This window comes from Chiloscyllium plagiosum, unplaced genomic scaffold (genome assembly GCF_037043375.1).
Source record: "Chiloscyllium plagiosum isolate Xiang-an unplaced genomic scaffold, Cpla_swu_hap1 HiC_scaffold_6, whole genome shotgun sequence".
NCBI lineage: Eukaryota > Metazoa > Chordata > Chondrichthyes > Orectolobiformes > Hemiscylliidae > Chiloscyllium > Chiloscyllium plagiosum.
In genome coordinates this window covers 34,645,260-34,672,201 of record NW_028270144.1, presented here as the reverse complement: position 1 = coordinate 34,672,201, position 26,942 = coordinate 34,645,260, and the positions used below count along the sequence as shown (strand labels likewise).

At 41.5% G+C, this 26,942-nt stretch overlaps 1 long non-coding RNA gene across 1 annotated transcript in view; it reads right to left on the bottom strand.

Annotated features, from left to right (window-relative positions):
* Positions 1-26,942, bottom strand: part of LOC148149741 (uncharacterized) — a 461,686-nt gene that overhangs the window by 34,435 nt on the left and 400,309 nt on the right. The window contains exons 2-4 of the long non-coding RNA XR_015757413.1: positions 26,409-26,561; positions 25,868-25,996; positions 23,428-23,541 (exon numbers count right to left, since the gene is read on the bottom strand). This is a non-coding gene — a long non-coding RNA (uncharacterized LOC148149741). The remainder of the gene's footprint in view (positions 1-23,427; positions 23,542-25,867; positions 25,997-26,408; positions 26,562-26,942) is intronic.

The following is a 26,942-nucleotide window of genomic DNA, read 5'->3' as shown; positions in this document are numbered from 1 at the left end:
CGACGGTCGGAGGAGGAGCGTCTTATCTTCCGACTGGGAACCCTCCAACCACAGGGGATGAACTTGGACTTCACCAGTTTCTTCATCCCCCCTCCCCCCACCTTGTCTCAGCCGAATCCCTCCAGCCCGGCACCGCCTTCCTGACCTGCAGTCTTCTTCTTGACCTCTCCGCCTCCACCCTACTCCGACCTATCACCCTCACCTTGACCTCTTTCCACCTATCACATTTCCAACGCCCCTCCTCCAAGTCCCTCCTCCCTACCTTTTATCTTCTCCTGCTGAACACTCTCTGCTCATTCCTGAAGAAGGGCATGTGCCCGAAACGTCGAATCTTCTGTTCCCTAGATGCTGCCTGACCTGCTGTGCTGTTCCAGCAATAAAGTTTCAGCTTTGATCTCCAGCGTCTGCAGACCTCACTTTCTCCTAAAAGAGAAAAGTGGCCGAGCAGAGACTGATAGCTAAGTTCGGTACCCATAGGGAGGGCCTCAACCGGGACTTTGGGTTCATATCACATTACAGGTGACCACCATTGCACTATACACACATACAGGTACTCCTACACACACACTCACACTCTCGCACACACACAGACACTCCTATACACACATACACACGGACACACATACACGCAGACGCGCACACAGACACCCACACATACTCTTACAGACACACACACTCCCACACTCACACATGCACCCCCTCACAGACTTGAGACACTCTGCACTCACTACACACACACACATACACTTTCTCACACTCACAACCCCCAACCCAGACAGACACACACACAGACAGACAAAGACCCACATGCACACATATACTTTGTGAGGTGAATTTGTACTTGCAGGGTTAAATTGTACTTTGCTGAAAAACTGCATGCATTCATGTAGACATCTGAGCTCAAAAACTGCATGAATTTATGTAAAACTCTGTTATCTCACTTTTTAGATTAGAATCAATCTAAACATCATGGCATAGACAGAGAACACGGGCGGGGGGTGGGGGGGGGGGAGGTACGGGGGGGCTAACACCTTCAACATATTGTCTAGCTATCACCATTGTTAACAGCTAACCTGAGAATGCAACTTTAAAGAAAAGGTTTTATGATTTACATATGAAAGAAGTGAAACTATCATCGTATTCAAACAGATGAAAGACTCAACAGACAATCAAGGTATTTTTCAATGTTTAATTTCAGTTACATCACACTGTAAATTTTTGCTATAAATTCTGTGTTTTAGATCGAGTCCTCCACAATCACCTGATGAAGCAGCGACACTCCGAAAGCTAGTGTACTTCCAATTAAACCTGTTGGACTATAACCTGGTGTTGTGTGATTTCTAACTTTGTACACCCCAGTCCAACACCGGCATCTCCAAATCATATTGTCTAGCTATCACCATTGTTAACAGCTAACCCGAGAATGCAACTTTTTAAAAAAAAGATTTTGTGATTTACACATGAAAGAAGTGAAACTATCACTGTATTCCAACAGATGAAAGGCTTAACAGACAATCAATTTTTCAATGTATAATTTCAGTTACATCACACTGTAAATTTTTGCTATAAATTCTGTGTTAGGATTGAGCCGTCCACTATCACCTGATGAAGGAGCATCGCTCCGAAAGCTAGTGTGCTTCCAATTAAACCTTTTGGACTATAACCTGGTGTTGTATGATTGCTAATTTATTCAAACACCTTGATCAGGTTAGTGTGGTGTGACTTGCATTTCCTGAAGCCGTGATGGAGTTCCTTAATAAGTGCCAAACTCTCCAAATAATTATATTTCACATCTCTCATCAATCTTACCAAAAGCCCATGTACATCTAACAACAAGTTCATGGGCCTATGACTACAAAGGCCCAGTTTCTTCTAGTTCTCAAATAATGGTATCACATGAGCCTGTCTTGAAGCCATGGAGACTAGCCTAGTAAGCTATTGAATATAGCTTGTATAGAGCTGCCCTGTTTCCACTTTGGCATCAATATGAGATTTTCCTTTGTTCACAAAGCTACTGATGGCTGTGCATTCATGTCAATGTGAGGATACAATGGATTTTGTTAAGCAATTACAGCTCTTTTATATTCTTGCAATAATCAACAATTCATCCTGTTATGTTTCTTTCACTATTCCTCCTTGAAAACACAAATCTATCCCCTTCACTAACTTCCCATGGCACAATAGCTATCACTCACATAAACTCTCGAACTAATATGCTTCTTCTACTGACCTAACTTACCTTTGGCCTTGTCCTAACTTGTTTGGAGTTTGCTGCTATTGTAACTGTCCATCCTGTCGTTTTGGAGTTTATGAACAGTCAAACGCAAAACACATTTCTAACTTCACTCATTGCTTAGAATTTTTCATTTTGAAATGCCTATTTAAATAAGCATTTTTCCTTCCAATAATTTATCCTGAAACAGTCAAGGGGGATGCAGCTGCAGATCACAGCATAATAAAATATGTCATCAAAGGTGTGCGGGATGTCAAAGAAACAGGACTTGCATTTTAGTATACATTCCAGATGTTGCTGAAGTCATATTTATTAAAGGGGAATCACCATTGGCTTGGGGAAACTTTAGAAATTCAGTTCCATTAGTGAACTGCCCAGAAAATATATTTTGCAGTACTGCACTGACAATCAGGCAGATTTACATGACAGACAACATGTTGCATAGTATCATAGAACCATAGGATAAGGCAACGCAGGAGAAAAGGAATTTAGTCCATTGTAGCTTTGTCATAGAGTCATAGAGATGTACAGCATGGAAACAGACCCTTCGGTTCAACTCGTCTGTGCCGACCAGATATCCCAACCCAATCTAGTCCCACCAGCCAGCACCCGGCCCATATCCCTCCAAACCCTTCCTATTCATATACCCATCCAAATGCCTTTTAAATGTTGCAATTGTACCAGCCTCCACCACATTCTCTGGCAGCTCATTCCATACACGTACCACCCTCTGCGTGAAAAAGTTGCCCCTTAGGTCTCTTTTATATCTTTCCCCTCTCACCCTAAACCTATGCTTTCTAGTTCTGGACTCCCCAACTCCAGGGAAAAGACTTTGCCTATCTACCCTATCCATGCCCCTCATAATTTTGTAAACCTCTATAAGGTCACCTGTCAGCCTCCGACGCTCCAGGGAAAACAGCCCCAGCCTGTTCAGCCTCTCCCTGTAGCTCAGATCCTCCAACCCTGGCAACATCCTTGTAAATCTTTTCTGAATCCTTTCAAGTTTCACAACATCTTTCCGATAGGAAGGAGACCAGAATTGCATGCAATATTCCAATAGTGGCCTAACCAATGTCCTGTACAGCCGCAACATGACCTCCCAACTCCTGTACTCAATACTCTAACCAATAAAGGAAAGCATACCAAACGCCTTCTTCACTATCCTCTCTACCTGCGACTCCACTTTCAAGGAGCTATGAACCTGCACTCCAAGGTCTCTTTGTTCAGCAACACTCCCTAGGACCTTACCATTAAGTGTATAAGTCCTGGTAAGATTTGCTTTCCCAAAATGCAGCACCTCGCATTTATCTGAATTAAACTCCATTTGCCACTTCTAAGCCCATTGGCCCATCTGGTCAAGATCCTGTTGCAATATGAGGTAAGCTTCTTCGCTGTCCACTACACCTCCAATTTTGGTGTCATCTGCAAACTTACTAACTGTACCTCTTATGCTCGCATCCAAATCATTTATGTAAATGACAAAACATAGAGGGCCCAGCACGATCCTTGTGGCACTCCACTGGTCACAGGCTTCCAGTCTGAAAGACAACCCTCCACCACCACCTCTGTCTTTTACCTTTGAGCCAGTTCTGTATCCAAATGGCTAGTTCTCCCTATATTCCATGAGATCTAACCTTGCTAATCAGTCTCCCATGGGGAACCTTGTCAAAACCTTACTGAAGTCCATATAGATCACATCTACTGCTCCGCCCTCATCAATCATCTTTGTTACTTCTTCAAAAAACTCAATCAAGTTTGTGAGACATGATTTCCCATGCACAAAGCCATGTTGACTATCCCGAATCAGTCCTTGCCTTTCCAAATACATGTACATCCTGTCCCTCAGGATTCCCTCCAACAACTTGCCCACCACCGAGGTCAGGCTCACCGGTCTATAGTTCCCTGGCTTGTCTTTACCACCCTTCTTAAACAGTGGCACCACGTTTGCCAACCTCCAGTATTCCGGCACCTCACCTGTGACTATAGATGATACAAATATCTCAGCAAGAGGCCCAGCAATCACTTCTCTAGCTTCCCATAGAGTTCTCGGGTACACCTGATCAGGTCCTGGGGATTTATCCACTTTTTTACCATTTCAAGACATCCAGCACTTCCTCCTCTGTAATCTGGACATTATGCAAGATGTCACCATCTATTTCCCTACAGTCTATATCTTCCATATCCTTTTCCACAGTAAGTACTGATGCAAAATATTCATTTAGTATATGCATGAGGTACTGGTTTCTTAATGTCATCTCAAAAGAGAGAGATGATGCAGGTGCTTAAGGTAAAGAAGAGGATTGTGAAATATTGCATAAGATATGCATGATAGGAAGGTTAGTACTGGAGAGAGTGATCTATTTGAAGCTGGATAAGTTAACAGGCGAAGAATAACTGTATCTTTGACTGTTAAAGGAAACCAGAGGACATAGTAGATGCTTTGAGTATCATTTCCACTCCTCACTTGACATGGGCAAGTTACCTGTGGATTGGAAATCCAATAATGTTGCACCATTTGTCAAAATGTGTGCAAGAGGTTCGACCAAATAATTATAAGCTAGGCCATCTGACCCTGTTGGTCGGCAAATTCCTGGAGTTGAGAGTGTGTTGCTGGAAAAGCACAACAGGTAAGGCAGCATCCAAGGAGTAGGAAAATCAATGTTTTGGGCCGGAATGATTCCTGATGAAGAGCTCCGGCCTGAAACATTGATTTTCCTGCTCCTCAGATGCTGCCTGATCTGCTATACTTTCTCAACTCTGATCTCGAGCATCTGCAGACCTCACTGTCTCCTGGGCAAATTCCTGGAATCAATCTTGAGAGGTAAGATTGTTACTTGGAGAGACATGGATTCATCAGCGATACTCAGCATGGCTTAGTCATGGAAAGATTGTGTCTTACTAACTTAATTGAAGTTTTTTTAGGAAGTAAGAAGAAGGATTGATGAGGATTGTGCAGTTTAGTGATTTTAGTAAAGCATTTGAAAAGATGCTACGTAGAAGGCTGTGCAGAAAGAAATAAAGCCTGTGCGATATAGGAGAATGTGGTAAGTTGGATCCTAGATTGGCTGAGTGACAGGAAACAATGTGTAATTATTAATGAGCATTATTGCAAATGGAAAGCAGTTCCCAGTGATGTTCCACTGACTCAGTGTTGGGTTTTTGCTGTTTATGGTACAGATTAATGATTTAGACTTAAATGTGGGAGCAATGAATGAGAAATTTGCAAAATGGTTGATAAAGTCAAGAAGGTAATTGGCAACTGCAGAAAGATATCAAAGATTCGATTGACAGGATGGAAAAGTGATGAATTGAAATCAATCTGTCGATGTGTGAGGTTGTGCATTTGGGAAGGCCAAACAAAACAATGGATTGCCCAATAAACAGAAGGCTACTGAGAAAGGTTGAGGAACCAAAAGGCATTGGAGTGCATGTACATGGCAGCAGGACAGGGAAATGAAGTGGTAAAGAGGCTTCCTTCATTGGGTGAGACATTGAATACAAGAACAGGAATGTAATGCACGAACTAAATAATACCTTGATTAGGCCACAACTGAAATTTTGTGTACAGTCTGGTCATCACATTACGTGAAGGATATAATTACTCTAGAAAGAGTACAGAGGAAATTTACAAGAAAGGCCCAGGGTTTGAAAATTGTAGCTATGAAGAACAATTGGATAACCTAAGTTTCTTTTCATTAGAATAGGGGAAACTTGAGGGGGTGATTTAATTGAGGAGTACAACATAATGAGTACAACATAATGGACAGAGAAGACCTGTTTTCCCTAGCAGAGATGTCAATTCTCAGAGGTCATAGACTTAATAAGCGTGGTAGAAGGAATAGAGGGTGCACAGGGACAAATATTTTTACCCAGAGGATGGTAGGTGTCTCAAATTTGCTACCGAGTTCGGTGTTTGAGATGGAAATCTTCAACTCATTTAAAAGGTACCTGGACCTGCACCTGAAGTATTGTAACCTGTGAGGTTACAAACCAGGTGCTGGTGTGTGGGATTAGAATGGGGGATTCGTTTATTCAGCTGATGCAGGCTCAATCGTCCGAAAGGCTTCTGTCCTGTAAATGGTTCTATGGTTCTAACAAGTATAGTCATACTACTCCTCTGCTCTTTCTTTGTAGTTTTGTAAGTTTTACCCCATTGAATTAGTTTAAAAGTTAGCATTGACTGTGCCTTGCCTTTTAACCATTTGTAAGTGGGTGGATTTTGAGTGGATTAAAATCAGGCTCATTGACTTCAAATTCAAGTTTCAAACAAGTTTTCAATCTATCCACCCTGATCATTTTTGTGTGTTGTGCTCCAGCCCTCAACGGCTCTTCTGGTGTAATGATAGTGTCCCTTCCTCTATGCCAGGAAGGCCCAGGTTCAAGTCCTATCCTACTCTGGTGTGATAACATCACTGAACAGGTTGATTAGATTAGATTCCCTACAGTATGGAAACGGGCCCTTTGGCCCAACAAGTCCACACCGACCTTTGGAAGAGTAACCCACTCAGACCCATTCTCCAACCAAAGCACCTAACACTCTGGGCAATTAAGCATGGCCAATTCACCTGACCTGACAATCTTTGGATTATGGGAGGAAACCGGAGCACCCGGACGAAACCCACGCAGATATAGGGAGAATGAGCAAACTTCACACAGACAGACACCCGAGGTGGTAACCGAATCCAGGTCCCTGGCGCTGTGAGGCAGCAAAGCTAACCACTGAGCCACCATGCCGCCCAAAGTATTACAAATTTTTACAAAGTATTGATTCCAGCCCTGGTCTCCTTCTCATTTAAAAGTCAATTATTTACATCATAGCCTCCAGTCATTAAATTAAACAAACCATCTGCAATGCTCTGAGATAAAACAGAGAAAGTCGTGTGAAAGGGTAATGCTTTCAAAGAGTCAACATTGTCATAATGAGCTGAATGGTTTCTTTCTGTGCTGAAAAATGCTATGATCTGCTGTCTCTATCTCAGAGGCCATTTGAATGCACAATAGTCAATGATTTCCTATTGCTAGCTTTCCAGAGCAAATTCCAGGAAATTGCATTTGCACTACTAAATTCCAATATCTTATTCTTGCAACAAGTTTATACGGGTGCGTCCAGTTTACCAACATTTCATTGTCTGTATCTATGTAAGCTTCTGGATTAATACAAATACAGTTAGACATAAAAACATTTCAGGATAAGCAATTGTACTTCATATAAACAGGACAAAGTATTGCTCTTCAATTAAATCAAATTGTATATTTACTTTGAAAATTAGACTAGTACAATTGCAACATTTAAAAGACATCTGGATGGGTATATGAATAGGAAGGGTTTGGAGGGATATGGGCCATGTGCTGGCATGTAGGACTAGATTGAGTTGGGATATCTGGTCAGCATGGACAAGTTGGACTGAAGGGTCAGTTTCCCTGCTGTACATCTCTATGACTCTATATTTAATCAAAGTATACAGAACAATTGAAATGTTAAAAATGCTGTGCAAATCAGTTGTCATTTGAGAAATGAAATCTGATGCTTTAAGCAGGCTGTTATCTTTTGTCAAATGCATGGAACTTCTGGAAATGTACAGAGACAGAGAAACTAGAAACAGGAGTAGGTCAGTCAGCCCCTCCCACCTTTTCTGCTATTCAATAGGATCATCACTAAACTTCTGTCTCAATGCCATATTTCTGGTTTCTACCCACATCCCTTGATGCCTTTAATACGTAAAAAATTATCAATCACTTTCTGAATATATTCAGGGATTTGACCTCCGAATCCTTCTGTGGTCATGAATTCCATAGGATGACCCCACACTCTGAGTGAAGAAATGATTCTTCATCTCAGTCCTAAATGGCCTACTCCCTATACTGAGACCTGACACCTGGTTCTAGATTCCTCACCTTGGGAAAATATCCTCCCTGAATCTAGTCTATTTAGCTTTGAAGCATTTGTACACATTTTAATCAGATCCCCTTTTATTCTTCTAAACTCTAGTGAATGTCAGCCCAGTTGAACCAATCACTCTTAATAGAAAATTGCCATGTTTTCTTTCACAGTGGTCTTCAATCCTAAAATCAGAAGTAACATATAAATAATCCATTTGTTATGTACTCATTGCCTGTGATCAGTCTAAAATGTGTAACAGTTATTGTAAAGTGTCACTAATGTGGCATGACCTGCTCATTTTTTTTTAATGTTCTTCTTCATAAAACATGGGCATTGCTGGCTGGACTAGCCTTTATTGCATATCACTGCTTGTTCTTCAGAGGTGGTGGTGAGTTGCCGTCTTGAACTCCTGCAATTCATATGTGTATTGGGACATGCAGAGTACAATTAGAAAGGCAGTTCCCGAATTTTGATGAAGTGACAGTAAAAGAATAGTGATATATTTTAGATTAGATTCCCTACAGTATGGAACCAGGCTCTTCTGCCCAACAAGTCCACACCAACCCTCCGAAGAGTAACCTGCCCAGACCCATTTCCTTATAAGATGATGTTGTATAATTTAGATTAGATTACATTACAGTGTGGAAACAGGCCCTTCGGCCCAACAAGTCCACACCGACCCGCCGAAGCGAAACCCACCCATACCCCTACATTTACCCCTTACCTAACACTACGGGCAATTTAGCATGGCCAATTCACCTGACCCTGCACATCTTTGGACTGTGGGAGGAAACCGGAGCACCCGGAGGAAACCCACGCAGACACGGGGAGAATGTGCAAACTCCACACAGTCAGTCGCCTGAGGCGGGAATTGAACCCGGGTCTCAGGCGCTGTGAGGCAGCAGTGCTAACCACTGTGCCACCATGCCGCCCACTCAGGGAAGGGAACATTCAGATGGTGGTTTTGCTGTGCATCATATTTCTTTAATTGTTCTTCAGTTTGTACATCTAGAAGGTGCCATCAAAGGTTGCTTGGTTAGTTGCTGCTTTCCACCTTGCCGATGATGCATATTTTTGTGACAGTGGTGAAGTTAGTGGATGTGCTGCTTTATTTTTGATTGTATTGAGCATCTTCAGAGGTGATGGCACTCTACTCATCCAGGTAACTGGGGAGTGATTTCATCATAAGCCTGACTTATGCCTTTTAGATGGTGGATAAGCCTTGGAGATTCCAAGTGAATTTACTTATTGCAAAATTCCCAGCCACTGATCTGTTATTGTAGCTGGAATATCTATTTGATTTCTCTGATTCAGTTTCTGATCAATGGAACTTAGAGATATTGATGCTGGGGTTTTGGCAATGGTAATGGCATTGAACATCAAAGGGAGGTGGCTACTTTGTCTGGTGTTACCTGAAACTTGTACAGTATGGCACAAATGTTACTAGTCACATGTCAATGCGAGCTTCAATATCTGTCAGGTCTTGCTGTATACAGATATCGACTGCTTTAGCACCTTCTGTAACTTTCCATGCAAAAATAAATTGTTAGTGCTTTTTAAAAGCTATAGATATTACTATTATTGTGAGGCATGTGGTGCTGTCCACTCCCACTGATTATACTGCCTGTGGAACAGCATTAACATGTGCAGGTTAGGTAAATTGGCCATGCTAAATTGCCCATAGTGTTAGGTGCATTAGTCAGGGCAAATATAGGGTAGGGGAATGGTTCTGGGTGGGTTACTTTTTGGAGGGTCAGTGTGGACCTGTTGGGCTGAAGGGCCTGTTTCCAGGAATCTAGTCTTTCTTCCTCAACATCGAGCAGAGTTCATCATTGTTCCTGGGAAGCAATGATCGAATCCTTAGGTTGCAACATTTCAGACAGACTGGTGTATATTTTGTCATTTTCATTCTTTTACTCATGCTCCTGTACTACTCGTGGTATCCTGTTGCTTAATATGTGTATGTGTTGGGACACATCGGAGGAGGTCTGCAATTTTTTTGAGTAATATGAATGATCTGCCAGCCATTGCAGCACAGAATTAAAGAGAGAACAAGTTTAAAAAATTTGGAAGGGTGAACTTGTTTCTTTTGTGTTAATTGACAGACACCGTTGACCCAATTGGCACCAATGGCATTTTATAGGATATGCAATGAGGTCATGCAGGTACATTTCAAGGAGCTATGGGAAAACAAGTGAACAGGGTTCCAAGCCAATCATCTCTGGACCAAGATGTTCATGAGTTTGGAAATTGAAGGATAGATGAATGTGTGGCTGGAGAATTGGTGCAAAAGGGAGGGTTTTAGATTTTGGGAACATCAATGGGTTTTGGGAAGTGGCGATGAGATCTGTAAAGAGACAGGATGGGTCGTAACTAAATAGAAACTGGACCAATACTCTCACAGGAAGTTTGCTCAAACTGTTAACAAGAGTTTAATCTAACTTGGCAGCAGCTGTTCAGCAAGATGTAGCCTAAGAAAGGAGAAACATTATTTGGTGGGCCAGACTTTGAGGGAATGCCATAAGGTTGAAATTAGGTTTACAGTACACGCATGCAAACACACAAAGCATGGTAAATAAAGTTGGTGAGCCACAAACACAAGCAGCTGCACGGCAATACGATTTTGTGACAGTTATGAAGATCCGGCTCAAAAGGCAGTATGATTGGTAATAAATATTCTTGGATGTGAAGTGTTCAGAAAAGTAAGGGTATGGTACTCATAAATAAAAACAGAAGTTGCTGGAAAAGCTCAGCTGATCTGGCAGCATCAATGAAGAGAAATCTAAGTTAACATTTAGAGTGCAGGGACCCTTCCTCAGAACAGTTCCTGATTTATAGCATCTGCAGTTCTTTTGGTTCTTATGATGTTCACAAAATCATATTGATAAGATTATTCATGAAAAAGCATAAGGAGTAAATGTAAAGTTACTTTGTGAAAGAGGGCCAATTTAAAGAGGTGAGAGCAATCTGATATGAGTGAATTAGAATCAAAAGTTGATAGACAAATCAGTGAAGGCACAATGACCTGCTTTTTATGATGGTTCAGGGATATTTCCATTATAAGGAAGGTAGGACAACAGAAACCAGATCTCCCTGGTTGATGAAAGATGTACAGATCAAGGTGAAGCAGAAACACAGGGTAAGTGATGGATGTGAAGCTGATGTTACAAGTGAGAGCCAGACTGAATACAGAAACTTCAGAGAAGAAGAAATTAAAATATAAGAGGCGAAAAGGATTATGAGAAGAGACTGTAAAAGGGAATGCTAAAGTCTGTTGTCAGCCTGTTGCCCTACGGGAATTGGATAAGCACCTGAAATAAAAAGAAAAGCTGTTAGGCTGCAGGGAAAGAATGATAGCAGAGTTATTCTGGCAGAGAATTGAGACAGGTGTAACGAGCTGAATGGCGTGTCCTGTAAACATTCGAAAATCACATTTTGAAGTGACAAGCTTTCAGTATATGATCAGAAGCAAGAACATCCATTGCTACTAATTGTAATGACAAATCACAAATTAAAAATGATCACAGATGAGTTTGGGGCTTCAGCCCCAGATATATGAAGGAAAGCATAAAGAAACCTGGGTTTCTATTTTTGGTTATTGATGGTCCCGAAGGTGGAAGATGGTTTTGAGTATCAATAATTGTTACCCACAACTTTGGTGAGCTGTAATAGCTCCATTGCAGAGAGTTTTCCTTTGTCTGGCTACCAACCTCTCGTGGAAATTACATCTAGTCACAGCCTGTTTAGCAGGCCACCGTAACTATTAAATCAGCTTTAGTTGTCAAACTCCCCTTCACCAGTTGACAAGTTGATAAAAAGGAAATGTCATATCCCTGTATTAATGATGTGGAGGCTCAAGTGGAACAGAAAACAAATGAGGCCGAGGAATGATTTGGGGGTAAAGCTTTATCGATTCTTCCAGGCGTAGAATGTGTGGCTAATGATTTCCATGTCACATCATGAAAGAGTTGTACAATTGTTGGTAATCAGAGCATACTTAACAGTGCAGTATCCATTCTTTGATGCTCTCCTTCTTTATCAGCTGTGGATTAAGCAGCAGTTAGAGAATGGAATGTGTGAGTAAATAAATGACTAAAGCTCAATTTAATAAAAAAAAAGAACAACTAATCAGTTTTTCTTGACCGAGTTGTATTTGAGTATTTCAACTCTCAATACCATGGATTCCATTTCAATTTATATTTGGGGGAAGGGGAACTAATTTAACTTCAAATGCAGGTCTATTGAAGGTTTATTTTTCCGCAACGTTTCAATGTTCAAGATATTATATAAAGAGTACACATTAATAGCATATTATGTTCTAATTCATTATGTTCTAATGTACAAGTCAAGGAATAAGGGTGACTTGTTTTTGGCTGGGATAATTGGGATGATAATGCAGTGTAAAGTGTAGTGCAGCACACACCACCTCATTCCTACTACCACACTAGGAACCATCCTTGTGATGGAGGGTAAAGCCATTGTGATAGGCAGACCTGGAGGCCTTCAAATGCAGTGTGCAAGTAAGGGATCCAATGACAGCTATTTCATTGCCAATTTTGGACAAATTAATGCTGGATCCTTGTAGCAATACTGTGTGGTGCAGACTGGAAATGATCATTGTTATGACCAGTCAGGAGGGGGAAACCAGCTCCCTTTCTCTGAACCCCCTTTTCATTAATTGCAACAATTTTCTAGCACACATCATGCACACGTCAAGTAAAGTGTAGCTAACTGCATCCAAATTAAGGCGATAAGTCCAAGATTTTCTAAGTGAAAGGAAAATTAATCTTATTACTTACTAATAGAGTCATAGAGATGTACAGCACAGAACCAGACCCTTCGGTCCAACTCGTCCATGCCGACCAGATATCCCACCCGACTCTAGTCCCACCTGCCAGCACCCGGCCCATCTTAAGAAAAACATCATAGCACACAGCACCTAATGCACACCCACTTACAAACAGAGGTAATATGTTGAAAATTAAGAGGGGTGGTTGTCCAGTCCAAACAGGAAGATAAAAGTTGAGGCAGTTTGAAGTTCTTGTCAGTTACATTGTTGTATGATTTCACTGTCTTTTAATGAAATGGCAATTTCAGTACAGCCAATTTAGGGTATTCCATTGAGGTCCATTAGACATGCCTCAAACAGTGGTCAGACGGTCACAGCAGCTATTTCAGATCAGTATTTGTCCTCATTGAGTCAGATAGTCATAGAGATGTACAGCTTGGAAATAGACCCTCATCCATGCCAACCAGATATCCTAACCTAATCTAGTCCCATTTGCCAGCACTTGGTCCACATCCCTCTATACCCTTCCTATGCATGTATCCTCTTTAAAAATAACTTTAGTTGATTAAGTTTTCAGTTGTTAAAACCAGATTATGTATTTGAATATCAATTATAAGTATTTAATATTAAAGTAGTACCATTCCAATTAGATTTTAAAGGAACATTTATTTGCATGTACTCATAGCACTGTTCCACTTATACAGATTCAGGACTTGGAGATACATTTAAATTTGCTTCCAACCCATCTGGCAATCCACCTACCAACAGATTAGCATTGGCACCTTGACATTACAGGATGAACATTCTACTGATAAAATATTAATTGCAAACTCTATGTTTTCTGTCTGATACAAAATTATCATTTGGAATTTAGCATGTAGTATCTTTCTTGACTGATCGTGTCGTTAATCTCCTGATACTATCACAGTGACTGAATATTTAAAGTTGAAAGGCTGCTCATGTTTAGATGAGATCCTATGAGATATTCACAGGCAGAAACATTGAGCAGTTTGTGCCCAGGATAGACTTCGAAACATCAATGCTACACATTAGAGCGCCACCTAAAGTGTGCTTTTCCATACTCAGAATGGTTCAGCAACTTATTGCTTGGGAATTCATGTCTCAAACAATTTGAGAAGCTCCTGGATCTTACTTTCAAAGCCACAGGGTGCAGTAGGAGTGCCCCTACCTCTTGGTGAGAAGCTATAGATTCAAATCCGAACTCAGGACTTGGCAACCACAAGATGTGTGTAATAACATAGCCAAACAAGTTGATTATCAGCTTGTAATCATTACCAGGCTGCAAAAGTGAAAAAATGTCCTGGTGAACCTGTGGCAGCTTCTGACTAACAGCCTCCCAACTTCAAAAGGACCATGCACAGGTGCTTTTGCCCTCAATAGAATGCATCAGCCTCATGGTGGGCGGCAGGGTGGCACAGTGGTTAGCACTGCTGCCTCACAGTGCCAGAGATCCGGGTTCAATTCCCACCTCAGACAACTCTCTGTGTGGAGTTTGCACATTCTCCTCGTGTCTGCATGGGTTTCCTCCCACAATCCAAAAATGTGCAGGTCAGGTGAATTGGCCATGCTAAATTGCCCATAGTGTTAGTTGTAGGGGAATAGGTCTGGGTGGGTTACGTGTCGGTGTGGATTTGTTGGGACGAAGGGCCTGTTTCCACACTGTAAGTAATCTAATCTAATTTCTTTTTTATTCATTTATTGGATGTGATTATCAATGGCTGGGCCACCATTTAGTGCCCATCCCTATCTGCCCTTGAGAAGGTGGTATTGAGCTGCCTTCTTGAACTGCTGCAGTCCATCTGCTGTGGGTTGACCCCTGATGCTCTTAGGAAGGGAATTCCGAGATTTTGATCCAGCGACAGTCAAGAAACAGTGAAATATTTCTAAGTCAGGATGGTGAGTGGCTTGGAGGGGGATCTTGCAGGGTTTGGTGTTCCCATGTATCTACTACCCTTGTCCTTCGAGATGAAACTGGTCGTGAGTTCGGAACGTGCTGCCTTAGGATATTTGGTGAATTTCTGCAGTGCATCTTGTAGGTAGCACACAGTACTGCTACTGCGCATTGGTTGTAGAGGGAGTAGATGTTTGTGGCTGTGGTGCCAATCATGTGGGCTGCTTTGTCCAGGATGGCATTGAGCTTCTTGAGTGTTGTTGGAGCTGCACCCAGCCAGGCAAATGGGGAGTACTCCATCACACTCCTGATTCTGGGCTGACTTTGTAAGTCAGGAGGTGAGTTACTAACATTAACAATCATTCTGAAGTAGTCACTCCCTCTTGCATGCACTGTGAATTATCTTGTGTAGATTCTCTATCTTACTGGTATGTCCATTTCTGTGCAATGAAGAGATGAGTCTGGGTGGCTTATCATCACCTGTGCCTTTGCTCACTATCTAGTTGGCCAGAGAGAGCCAATTTGATTCTGATTCCCTGTCATATTGGCATTTCCTAGTTATCTTTCTCTCATAGACAATATAAGCAAATGTAATCCAGCAATTTACAAAGGTAATGATGCTTTTGTTGAAGTTGGACATGGGTGTGTAAATGGTAATGCTACCAATTGTTTGGACAGCGTGTATTTGTTGAGAGGATCCAGAAATAGCTACTGTAGAATGCACATTTTATCCCACTTAGTTCTATTACTATTCCTGTACTATAAGCATTGGTAGGCCATCTCCTTTCTCCCTCTTGGATCAGCGTCTTAGGCAATTGTGCTGCAGAGCAAACCATTGTTAATTGGTAGGTTGGTGGGATATAATGCAACAATCATGACCATTGGGGAAAAAAAAAATCAACTACCATATTAACTGAGCATTCTCACCAATAAAGTGGCAGCTTTTCTTGGAAAATATTAGCAAATTTTAAACAAAAACAAAAATCGCTGGAAAAGCTCAGCAGGACTGGCAGCACCTGTAGATAGAAATCAGAGTTAGCGTTTCGAGTTCATCAGTTCTGAAGGGTCACTTGAACCAAAACATTAACTCTGATTTCTTTCCACAGATGCTGTCAGATCTGCTGAGCTTTTCGAGCAATTTCTAATCTTGTTTCTAGTTTACAGAATCCGCAATTCGTTCAGTTGTTATTCAGCCAAATTTTAAACCCTGTTATTGGGAGCCAGTTACACAAGTTCTCCCATTTATATTCATCCTGCTACCACCAGAAACAAACATGAAGGTATTGCATTGATTATCCATAAGCTGAAGATTTTAAACATTCAATTGTACTCTGTTCAAATAGAGTCATAGAGATGTACAGCATGGAAACAGGCCCTTCAGTCCAACCTGTCCATGGCGACCAGATATCCCAACCCAATCTGGTCCCACCTGCCAGCACCTGGCCCATATCCGTCCAAACCCTTCCTATTCATATACCCATCCAAATGCCTCTTAAATGTTGCAATTGTACCAGCCTTCACCACATCCCCTGGCAGCTCATTTCATACATGTACCACCCTCTGCGTGAAAACGTTGCCCCTTAGGTCTCTTGTATATCTTTCCCCTCTCACCCTAAACCTATGCTCTCTAGTTCCGACCCCAGGGAAAAGACCTTGTCAATTTATCCTATCCACGCCTCTCATAATTTTGTAAACCTCTATAAGGTCACCCGTCAGCCTCCGACGCTCCAGGGAAAACAGCCCCAGCCTGCTCAGCCTCTCCCTGTAGCTTAGACCCTCCATCCCTGGCAACATCCTTGTAAATCTTTTCTGAACGCTTTCAAGTTTCACAACATCTTTCCGATAGGAAGGAGACCAGAATTGCATGCAATATTCCAACAGTGGCCTAACCAATGTCCTGTACAGCCGCAACATGACCTCCCAACTCCTGTACTCAATACTCTGACCAAAAGAAGAAAGCATACCAAACGCCTTCTTCACTATCCTCTCTACCTGCGACTCCACTTTCAAGGAGCTATGAACCTGCACTCCAAGGTCTCTTTGTTCAGCAACACTCCCTAGGACCTTACCATTAAGTGTATAAGTCCTGCTAAGATTTGCTCTCCCAAAATGCAGCACCTCGCATTTATTTGAATTAAACTCCATCTGCCACTTCTCAGCCCATTGGCCCATCTGGTCAAGATCCTGTTGTAATCTGAGGTAACCTTCTTCGCTGTCCACTACACCTCCAATTTTGGTGTCATCTGCAAACTTACTAACTGTACCTCTTATGCTCGCATCCAAATCATTTATGCAAATGACAAAACGTAGAGTGGCCAGCACCGATCCTTGTGGCACTCCACTGGTCACAGGCCTCCAGCCTGTAAAACAACCCTCCAACACCAACCTCTGTCTTCTACCTTTGAGCCAGTTCTGTATCCAAATGGCTAGTTCTCCCTGTATTCCATGAGATCTAACCTTGCTAATCAGTCTCCCATGGGGAGCCTTGTCGAATGCCTTACTGAAGTCCATATAGATCACATCTACTGCTCTGCCCTCATCAATCTTCTTTGTTACTTCTTCAAAAAACTCAATCAAGTTTGTGAGACATGATTTTACATGCACAAAACCATGTTGACTGTCCCGAATCAGTCCTTGCCTTTCCAAATACATGTACATCCTGTCCCTCAAAATTCCCTCCAACAACAACTTGCCCACCAATGACGTCAGGCTCACCGGCCTATAGTTCCCTGGCTTGTCCTTACCACCCTTCTTAAACAGTGGCACCACGTTAGCCAACCTCCAGTCTTCCGGCACCTCACCTGTGACTATCGATGATACAAATATCTCAGCAAGAGGCCCAGCAATTACCTCTCTAGCTTCCCACAGAGTTCTAGGGTACACCTGATCAGGTCCTGGGGACTTATCCACCTTTACCCGTTTCAAGACATCCAGCACTTCCTCCTCTGTAATATGGACATTTTGCAAGATGTCACCATCCATTTCCCTACAGTCTATATCTTCCATATCCTTTTCCACAGTAAATACTGATGCAAAATTCTTGCTTAGTGTCTCTCCCATTTTCTGCGGCTCCACACAAAGGCCACATTGCTGGTCTTTGAGGGGCCCTATTCTCTCCCTAGTTAACTTTTTGTCCTTATTATATTTGCAAAAACCCTTTGGATTTTCCTTAATTCTATTTGCCAAAGCTATCTCATGTCCCCTTTTTGCCCTCCTGATTTCCCTCTTAAGTATACTCCTACTTCCTTTATACTCTTATAAGGATTCACTCGATCTATCCTGTCTATACCTTATATATGCTTCCTTCTTTTTCTTAAAGTGCTCCCCCACTGACACCTCAGTCACCTGCCCTGCCTTATTTCCCAAGAGTAGGTCAAGTTTTGCATTTTCTCCAGTAGGTACGTCCACATACTGAAACAGAAAATTGTCTTGTACGCACTTAACAAATTCTTCTCCATCTACTCCTTTAACACAATGGCAGTCCCAGTCAATGTTTGGAAAGTCAAAATCCCCTACCATAACTACCCTATTATTCTTACATATAGCTGAGATCTCCTTACATGTTTGTTTCTCAATTTCCGTCTGACTATTAGGAGGTCTATAATACAATCCCAACAAGGTGATCATCCCTTTCTTATTTCTCAGTTCCACCCAAATAACTTGCCTGGATGTATTTCTGGGAATATTCTCCCTCAGCACAGCTGTAATGCTATCCCTTACCAAAAATGCCACTCCCCCTCCTGTCTTGCCTCCCTTTCTATCCTTCCTGTAGCATTTGTATCCTGGAACATTAAGCTGCCAGTCCTGCCCATCCCTGAGCCATGTTTCTGTAATTGCAATGATTTTCCACTCCCTTCTCCTAAGCATGCCCTGAGTTCATCTGCCTTCCCTGTTAGGCTCCTTGCATTGAAATAAATGCAGTTTAATTTATTAGTCCTATCTTGTCCCTGCCTGCCCTAACTGTTTGACTTACTTCTGTTCTCAACTGTACCAGTCTCAGATCGATCTCTTTCCTCACTATCTCCCTGGTCCCATTTCCCCCTCCCTTCCCCGCCCTCCCCCACCTTACTAGTTTAAATCCTCCCAAGCAGTTCTAGCAAATTTCCTTGCCAGTATATTAGTCCCCTTCCAATTTAGGTGCAATCTGTCCTTTTTGTACAGGTCACTTTTACCCCAAAAGAGATTCCAATGATCCAAAAATGTGAATCGTTCTCCCGTACACCAGCTCCTCAGTCATACATTCATCTACTCTATCCTCCTATTCCTGCCCTCACTAGCTCATAGCACTGGGAGTAATCCAGATATCACTACCCTTGAGGACCTCCTTCTTAAATTTCTGCCTAACTCTCTGTAATCTTCCTTCAGAATCTCAACCTTTTCCCTTCCTGTATCGTTTTTCCAATGTGGACAATGACCTCTTGCTGGCCCCTCTCCCCCGTGAGAACATTCTGCACCCTCTCTGAGACATCCTTGATCCTGGCACCAGGGAAACAACACACCATTCTGCTTTTTCTCTGCTGGCCACAGAAATGTCTGTCTGTATCTCTGACTACCGAATCCCCAAACACAATTCATCTCTTGGAAGCCGACGTACCCCTCATTGCATTAGAGCCAGCCTCAATACCAGAAACTTGGCTGTTCATGCTATGTTCCCCTAAGAATCCATCACCCCCTACATTTTCCAAAACAGCATACCTGTTTGAAATGGGTATATCCACAAAAGACTCCTGCCCTAGGTGCCTACCTCTCTTACCCTTCCTGGAGTTAACCCATATATGTGACTGTATTTGAGACTTTCCCCCCTTCCTATAACTGCCATACATCACATACTGTTGCTGTTGCAAATTACTCATCGCTTCTATCTGTCTCTCCAACTGATCCACTCGATCTGATAAGATTCGCATCCAACAGCATTTATGGCAGATATAATCCGCAGGAGAAAGTGAGGACTGCAGATGCTGGAGATCAGAGCTGAAAATGTGTAGCTGGAAAAGCGCAGCAGGTCAGGCAGCATCCAAGGAACAGGAGAATCGACGTTTCGGGCATAAGCCCTTCTTCAGGAAGCCCTTCGGGCATAAGAAGGGCTTATGCCCGAAACGTCGATTCTCCTGTTCCTTAGATGCTGCCTGACCTGCTGCGCTTTTCCAGCAACACATTTTCAGATATAATCCGCAGTAACCCTTAAACTCTCTTTAAACTCCCACATCTGACAAGAAGTACATATCACTGCAAAAGCCATTTTTGCTCCTTCACAATCTACAGAAAATAACACCGTCTTATTCCTCTACAAAACACTGCACCAGGTTAAATTAATAGCTATGGCTTATATTTTTAGTTCAACCAAGAGTTGTGGTTCTGTTCGCCGAGCTGGAAATTTTTGTTGCAAACGTTTCGTCCCCTGTCTAGGTGACATCCTCAGTGCTTGGGAGCCTCCTGTGAAGCGCTTCTGTGGTGTTTCCTCCGGCATTTATAGTGGCCTGTCCCTGCCGCTTCCGGTTGTCAGTTTCAGCTGTCCGCTGTAGTGGCCGGTATATTGGGTCCAGGTTGATGTGTTTGTTGATGGAGTTTGTGGATGAGTGCCATGCTTCCAGGAGTTGTGGTTCTGTTCGCCGAGCTGGAAATTTTTGTTGCAAACGTTTCGTCCCCTGTCTAGGTGACATCCTCAGTGCTTGGGAGCCTGCTGTGAAGTAGATTCCTAATTCCACTATTTTGTTTAATTTTAATCCAATTTCCACCATTTTCCAGGGAATTAAACCCAGTTCACCAGAACATTAACTAAGTTTCTGGATTAATGGTCTAGTGATAATAATACTAGGTCATTGCCACAGCATTGCTCTACTGTATATAAAATGATTAATAGAGATGTGCTCAGTTAAAGAACGGGGTAATTTGAGAGGGATTGCTTTGGTAGGAAGAATAAGGTGGCAGAAACCAAGATTTCCCTTACACAGCCCAGAAGAACTCTTATGCTCTCTCTGACCCAAAAATGAAAGCTAAGTCATATCTTACAAAGTCTCGTCTTCCACAGATCTAGGCTTCACTGAGGAGGACAGAGTCACTGACCAGTTCAGTCAGTGGTTAAATATCATTTGGGTCCGATATGCATAATGACCCTGAACTGTATTGATAAACAAAACTCTGACTTGATTCCTTGAAAGTGGAGTGACAGGTAGACAGCATGGTGAAAAAGGTGTTTGGCATGATTGCCTTCATTGGTCGGAACATTGAGTTAAGGAATTTGGCTATCATGTTGCAGTTATGCAGGACATTGATGAGGCCTATTTTAGAATATTGCGTACAATTCTGGTCACCTTTCTTTTGGAAAGATGTTATTAAACTTGAGAGGGTAGAAAAGATTTACACAGGGGTTGACAGGACTAGAGGGTTTGAGCTTTGGGAGAGGATGAGTAGGCTGGGGCTGTTTCCCATAGAGCATTAGAGGCTGAGGGATAATCTTGTAGAGGTTTATAAAATCATGAAGGGCATGGAGAGAGTGATTGGCCAAGGTCATTTTCCTAAGGTGGGGGAGTCCAAAACAAGAGGCCATTGGTTTAAGGTGAGAGGAGAAAGATTTAACAAGGACCTGAGGGTTAACCTTTTCACACAGAGGGTGGTGCATATATGGCATGAGATGCCAGAAGAAGTGGTGGAGGCGAGTATAATTTCAACATTTAAAAGGCATCTAGATCGGTATATGTTCGGAAGGGTTTAGAGGGATATGGGCCAAGTGCTGGCAAATGGGATGCCTAGTTGGCATGGATGGGTTGGATTGAAGTGACTGTTTCCCTAATGTATGACTCTGTGACTCTATGAGATTATGATGATAAAAGAAATGAAGTATTGAAATCACGGCAAGGTGCAAATTGATCCACCACCAATTGCTGTTGGGTGGAGGGAATTAAAATTCCACCAGATACATAGGCAGTTATAGATTTCTCTGCTTGTTTCACTCTTGTTCTGGATGGATTATCTTGTTCTTAATTTGGAGAAAAATTGGAAACGAAGGCACAAACATGTGTTAATAATTTAGCTACCAATAATGAAGAGAGGAAATTCTTTCCATTTATTTGATAACTAGAGGAAACCTAAACAATGCCATCAAATCTGGAAGCTATTACACAAAGTTCACACCTTCTAGTGGTCACTTGTTACTAATTTTGTTACATTCTTGCATGATTTCTCAAATTAAAGTTATTAGTTCGACCAATTTAAATAATTAATCTTTTGCAGTTTTAATTTTTATTCTGTTTCAAGATCCTTACAACGTTGAAGCATCAGAATACACATTTGTTTCCTACTAGTTTCCAGAGACTTCATGTTGAAGTACTGATCCATTTAACTTTTGAATAGTAAAAATGGATTTTCTTCAGAGAAGGGTGTGTCTCTTGTACAAATCTGCACATTAAAATTGAATGAATCCCAAATACGCCTTGTTCTGGTAATTGCTATTTTAAAAGTGCAATATAATCTGGCAATTATTAGTCTAATTTTCCCTCACAGGCAGCAGAAGAAATCTTCCAGTCTTGCAGATCCGACAGCGCGGCACTCCCTCAGTACTGACCCTCCGACAGTGCGGCACTCCCTCAGTACTGACCCTCTGACAGTGCGGCATACCCTTAGCACTGACCCTCCGACAGTGCGACACTCCCTCAGCAATGACCCTCCGACAGTGCGGCATTCCCTCAGTACTCACCCTCTGACAGTGCAGCACTCCCTCAGCACTGACCCTCCGACAGTGTGGCACTCCCTCAGCTTGACCCTCCGACAGCGCGGCACTCCCTCAGCACTGACCCTCCGACAGTGCGGCACTCCCTCAGCACTGACTCTCAGCACAAATGAGCATGGAATCCATGTCTTACAATGCCTCTTCTACCCACATACTGTGCTTCACTAGGAAGGCAGGTTTCTTCATATGCAACAAGTGTTACACAGTGCTTTAAAACATCTCTACAATCTCAATTTGTCTGCACTTGTACCAACCCCAGCTTAACGTCTCACAACCTCTGTCTTGTCTGCTGCCTTTCTGTTTACAACTGGTTCAACCAAACAACCACAGTGAGCAGAGAGTAGTTAATAGAGTCAGACAATTGAACACAGAACATTTAAAATCTCCGGCTCGTGTTTCATATTAATTCATTCACATGATGATCCAATGAATTATATGATAGATGAAGGCATAGATTGAATCTGGTCCTTATTTCAGATTTTCCCAATGAGGTCAGGTTCTTCATGTGGAAATACATGTTTGTAAAATGCACAGTCACCAACTGGAATGCACCTATCTTCTCACAGGCAGCGGTTCATGGATTAACCTGTTGTGAGTGTTACCATCCTGTTCAGTAGAGATTGGATGCACAGCTCAGTAAGCTTAGCTGCATCACCAGGCAACGTGGCTAATGTACATGATAATAGTTTTGAAGGAATTTATATTCTCATTCCATTGAGTTCCATCTAGTTTGATGAAATCACATTGCACTCAAATGGAGACAGTGAGATTAGCACAAGTACCTAGAAGGAGTTGATGAGCATACCACCCAGGAGTCTTCACTGAATAGGCCTTGCAATAAACTACCCTGCTATCTAAGACAAGTGTCTCTTCTGTTTTGACTCACCAGTGACCGATCCTCTAGCATTGATAAATGGAAGGGCCCTGGAAACATTGCCACAGGCTGGCAGAGGTGGAATCCTAAGGCACAACGGTGACCATTGCTGAGGAAAGCAGGGACCTGAAAGCCAACAGCAGGTAATTAATCAACAATTAAGTTTATAAGAATGGACAGGAAGCCTCTCTGAGACAATCTCTGAGTGTACGGATACCCTTTATTGCCCTTTGCCCCTCGTTTAACAAAAAGGCTTCCTCCACACCACACCCACACCTCCCCCCACCCCCCCCCATCAACCTGCCACTCCATTAGAAATACTGACAGCCTAGTAAAATATCCCTTTAATAGAGCATTTGAACATTTAATCAATTTCTTCCTGTTAAAATCTAGTCCCACCGTCAGTAACATTTCCAAACGCAGGACATGGTTGAGGAGTTGACCGAATATGGCTGCCCAAATCTTTACCATACCCACCTCAGCCAAATATCATGCTTGTTACCTTGTGCAAACCGAACAAGTTCTCCTCAAAAAAATCAAGAAGAAAATTTGGAATCCCAGATTGAATGAAGAATAATTATTTCCAGTCTATGGGAACTGCAGAGAGGAGGGCATCCCTTCAGAAGGTGTTGCTAATAACTCCTTACAAACTTTATACAGGAATACAGACATGACAGAGGAATCTGGACAAACAGTCAAAAGTGTTGCAATTACATGAATGATCAAATATTGTACCCTGGGTCCAATCATTACTAAATAATCATTAAAATAATGGGCAAATACATCTTGAATTCAATAATAGCATTTAGTATAAGTCATAAAGCAAATACTATTGACTAATTTTGTATCAGGCTGAAGAAAGTTGCATATAATGAAAGCGATTGTGATTTGAATCACAAAATTCCCAATTTGTCCATTATTTTGTAATCTAATGCATTATGTTCTGGACCTTATCATTGAGTTCTGTTGTCTTATAGAGAGACCGCAGAAATAAAAATATCAAGCACATAAAGTTATTACATGATTAATCCAGTTTTCTTTACTACTAGTGAACTAAAACAAGACACACTTTGTCAAAGCATTTAGTCTGGCACTCATTAGTATAATTTGCAGAAATATTAATTTAAGAAGAAAATGAATATTTATGCAGTCTGAAAGGAGAGAGTTGATTTGTCACCAAGTGGATTCTGTTTGGCACTGCTTTGGAGAATGCAACCATTAATCATAATGATAATAAGTAACCATCAAGTTATACTTTAAATTTTAAAACAGGCAGGCTTACTCTGATTCGTCAAGGCATTGCTTTAAGAACTGAACAAGCAAATGGCAGACACCTATTGTGTTGATGTAAAACAGGCATAGTGCATATATGTGTGTATTCTGTCTGCCAAGCCAAACCAAAAAGACATTCTGCCTACCATACAAATGAGTAAATTAATACATGAATTTCATTGCCAGTGTAGTACTGGCAGATTATATCAAATAGCATATCCCTTTTGTTTGCAAAAGTTAGGTAATGCCTGTACCCAATTGGCCTGCACTTGGAAAACTCACAACACAATGTCCAACATTAAATGTGATTCTGCAATTTGCCAACAATTGCTGGATAATCCTGAATGTGCAAAGAATTATGCTGCTAACCAAATTTAGGATTGTCAATTGGGAAAACTTGCGTGTACAGGAATCTATATACACAGGGGTCTGTTCTTTGCAGATCCAAAAAAAATCTGTACAAACATTGCACCTGTTTCAACTGGACAAAATAAGTCGCAACCAATTGCTGGTTCATTTCTCAGAGCAATGCCTCGACCAATCAGAGTTAACCTGCCTGGCTTATAATTTTAAAAAGCCTGGCAGTGAACTGTCAATTATCATTAATAGGTACATTCTCCATTGAAAAGCCTCTGCCAGTCAGCGTGTACTGGCCAACCAGTCAGCATTCTCCTCTTATACAGTATAAATACTGGCTTTCCTTCAAGTTTGTATACTCATGAATTGTCCTGATCAGTATAAGTCTTTGGCCATGACCATCTTTTTTCGGCAATACTCAAGATCTGTAGGACCAAGTCAATATTTGTACTAGTGCACTCTCAAGGTAGTTCTGAAGGAGCCTCACAATGGACTCGAAATGTAATTTCTGTTTCTCTCTGCAAAGATGCTGCCAGAGACCTGCTGAATTTCTCTAGCACTTCCTGTTTTTAATATTAAACCATCAATGTAGCTTTGGAAACTGTGAAAAGCATATTTTTGAAGCCAAGATTTAATTTTGGAATTGCCACAAATATAACATAATTTCAACACATGGGGAACACTAATAAGTGCAAGATTGTGAAAGTGTTTAAAGAATTAAGGTTAATATAACAGAAAATAATTTAAAATATCTATTTTTAAAGAAAAATGTTTGAGAAAAGATTCACATTTCTTTGTAAAGTGTCATAATCATCTTACTTACTAACATGATCAGCTTTGTTTTCAAAGTGGGGAAATCTTTGATTTTGCGCAGCACATATTCTGAAGTGATGGATGATCGGATGCTTCAGAAGAATTATTTAGTCTGGTTCAAGCAGCCATTCTTTATAAACTGGAAAAAAAATAGACACTAGTAGAAGCAACACACAAAATCTCTGAATGCAAAAGGGACCCTTATAATCTTTGAAAAGCATGCATAATGAGCTGTGTGTAAAAGACAATTTTATTTTTCCGTTTCTGTGCTCATGATGGAGCCATAATATCATTGTCAATAAATGTTTAGCTACAATATCTCTGAAACCTGTAAAACAGGGTAAGGAAGCATTGGTGTCACCTCTGAGAATCAAGAGATGCAGGAAACATATTAAAAATTCAATGTCTTGGCTGGGTCATAGATGCTTGCAGTTTGTTTAACCTCTAATGTAGGTACAAAGGCATATAAATAAGGTTATAAATATTTATTGGAAGTGAAAAGTTCACGTGAAATAATGAATGAAACTCAAAACACAGTTCTTCTTACTTACTGTCTATCCCAACAGATCCTTGTAGTAGACACAGTAATAAATGGTGCCATGTGTTTAGCAGTGAAGGCAACAGAGCAAATGTATAGAACTGCGCATCTTTTCAATGATGAGCATTTCCTGGATTTCATCAACAACGCATCAGTTTGGACAAGGCTGAGGGGTATAGATGATTAAACACATTAATTGAAAGCAGGATTCATTCTATCCCTGTAGCATCTCTTTCTAACAACTATAGGCTTACATGTAACAGGCAAATTTCAATGAAAGGTACTTTGTTGAATCATCATGCTTCATTACCAATTGTATCATAATGCAATGTCTTTGGTAGAATTCAACAATGTAGATTTATGACTATTTGTACAAGTATGACTTCTAGCTTGATTAAGGAACTTTACATTTTATCCATGCATTTTTTGCACAAGTGGAATTTGCTAGAGTGTTACAAGGGAAGCACTGTGCCTCACCAGCTCTGCAAAGTTGGGCATGAGCTCCACTTTTGTCCACACTTTTGTCCATTTTACAGATGCAATACCA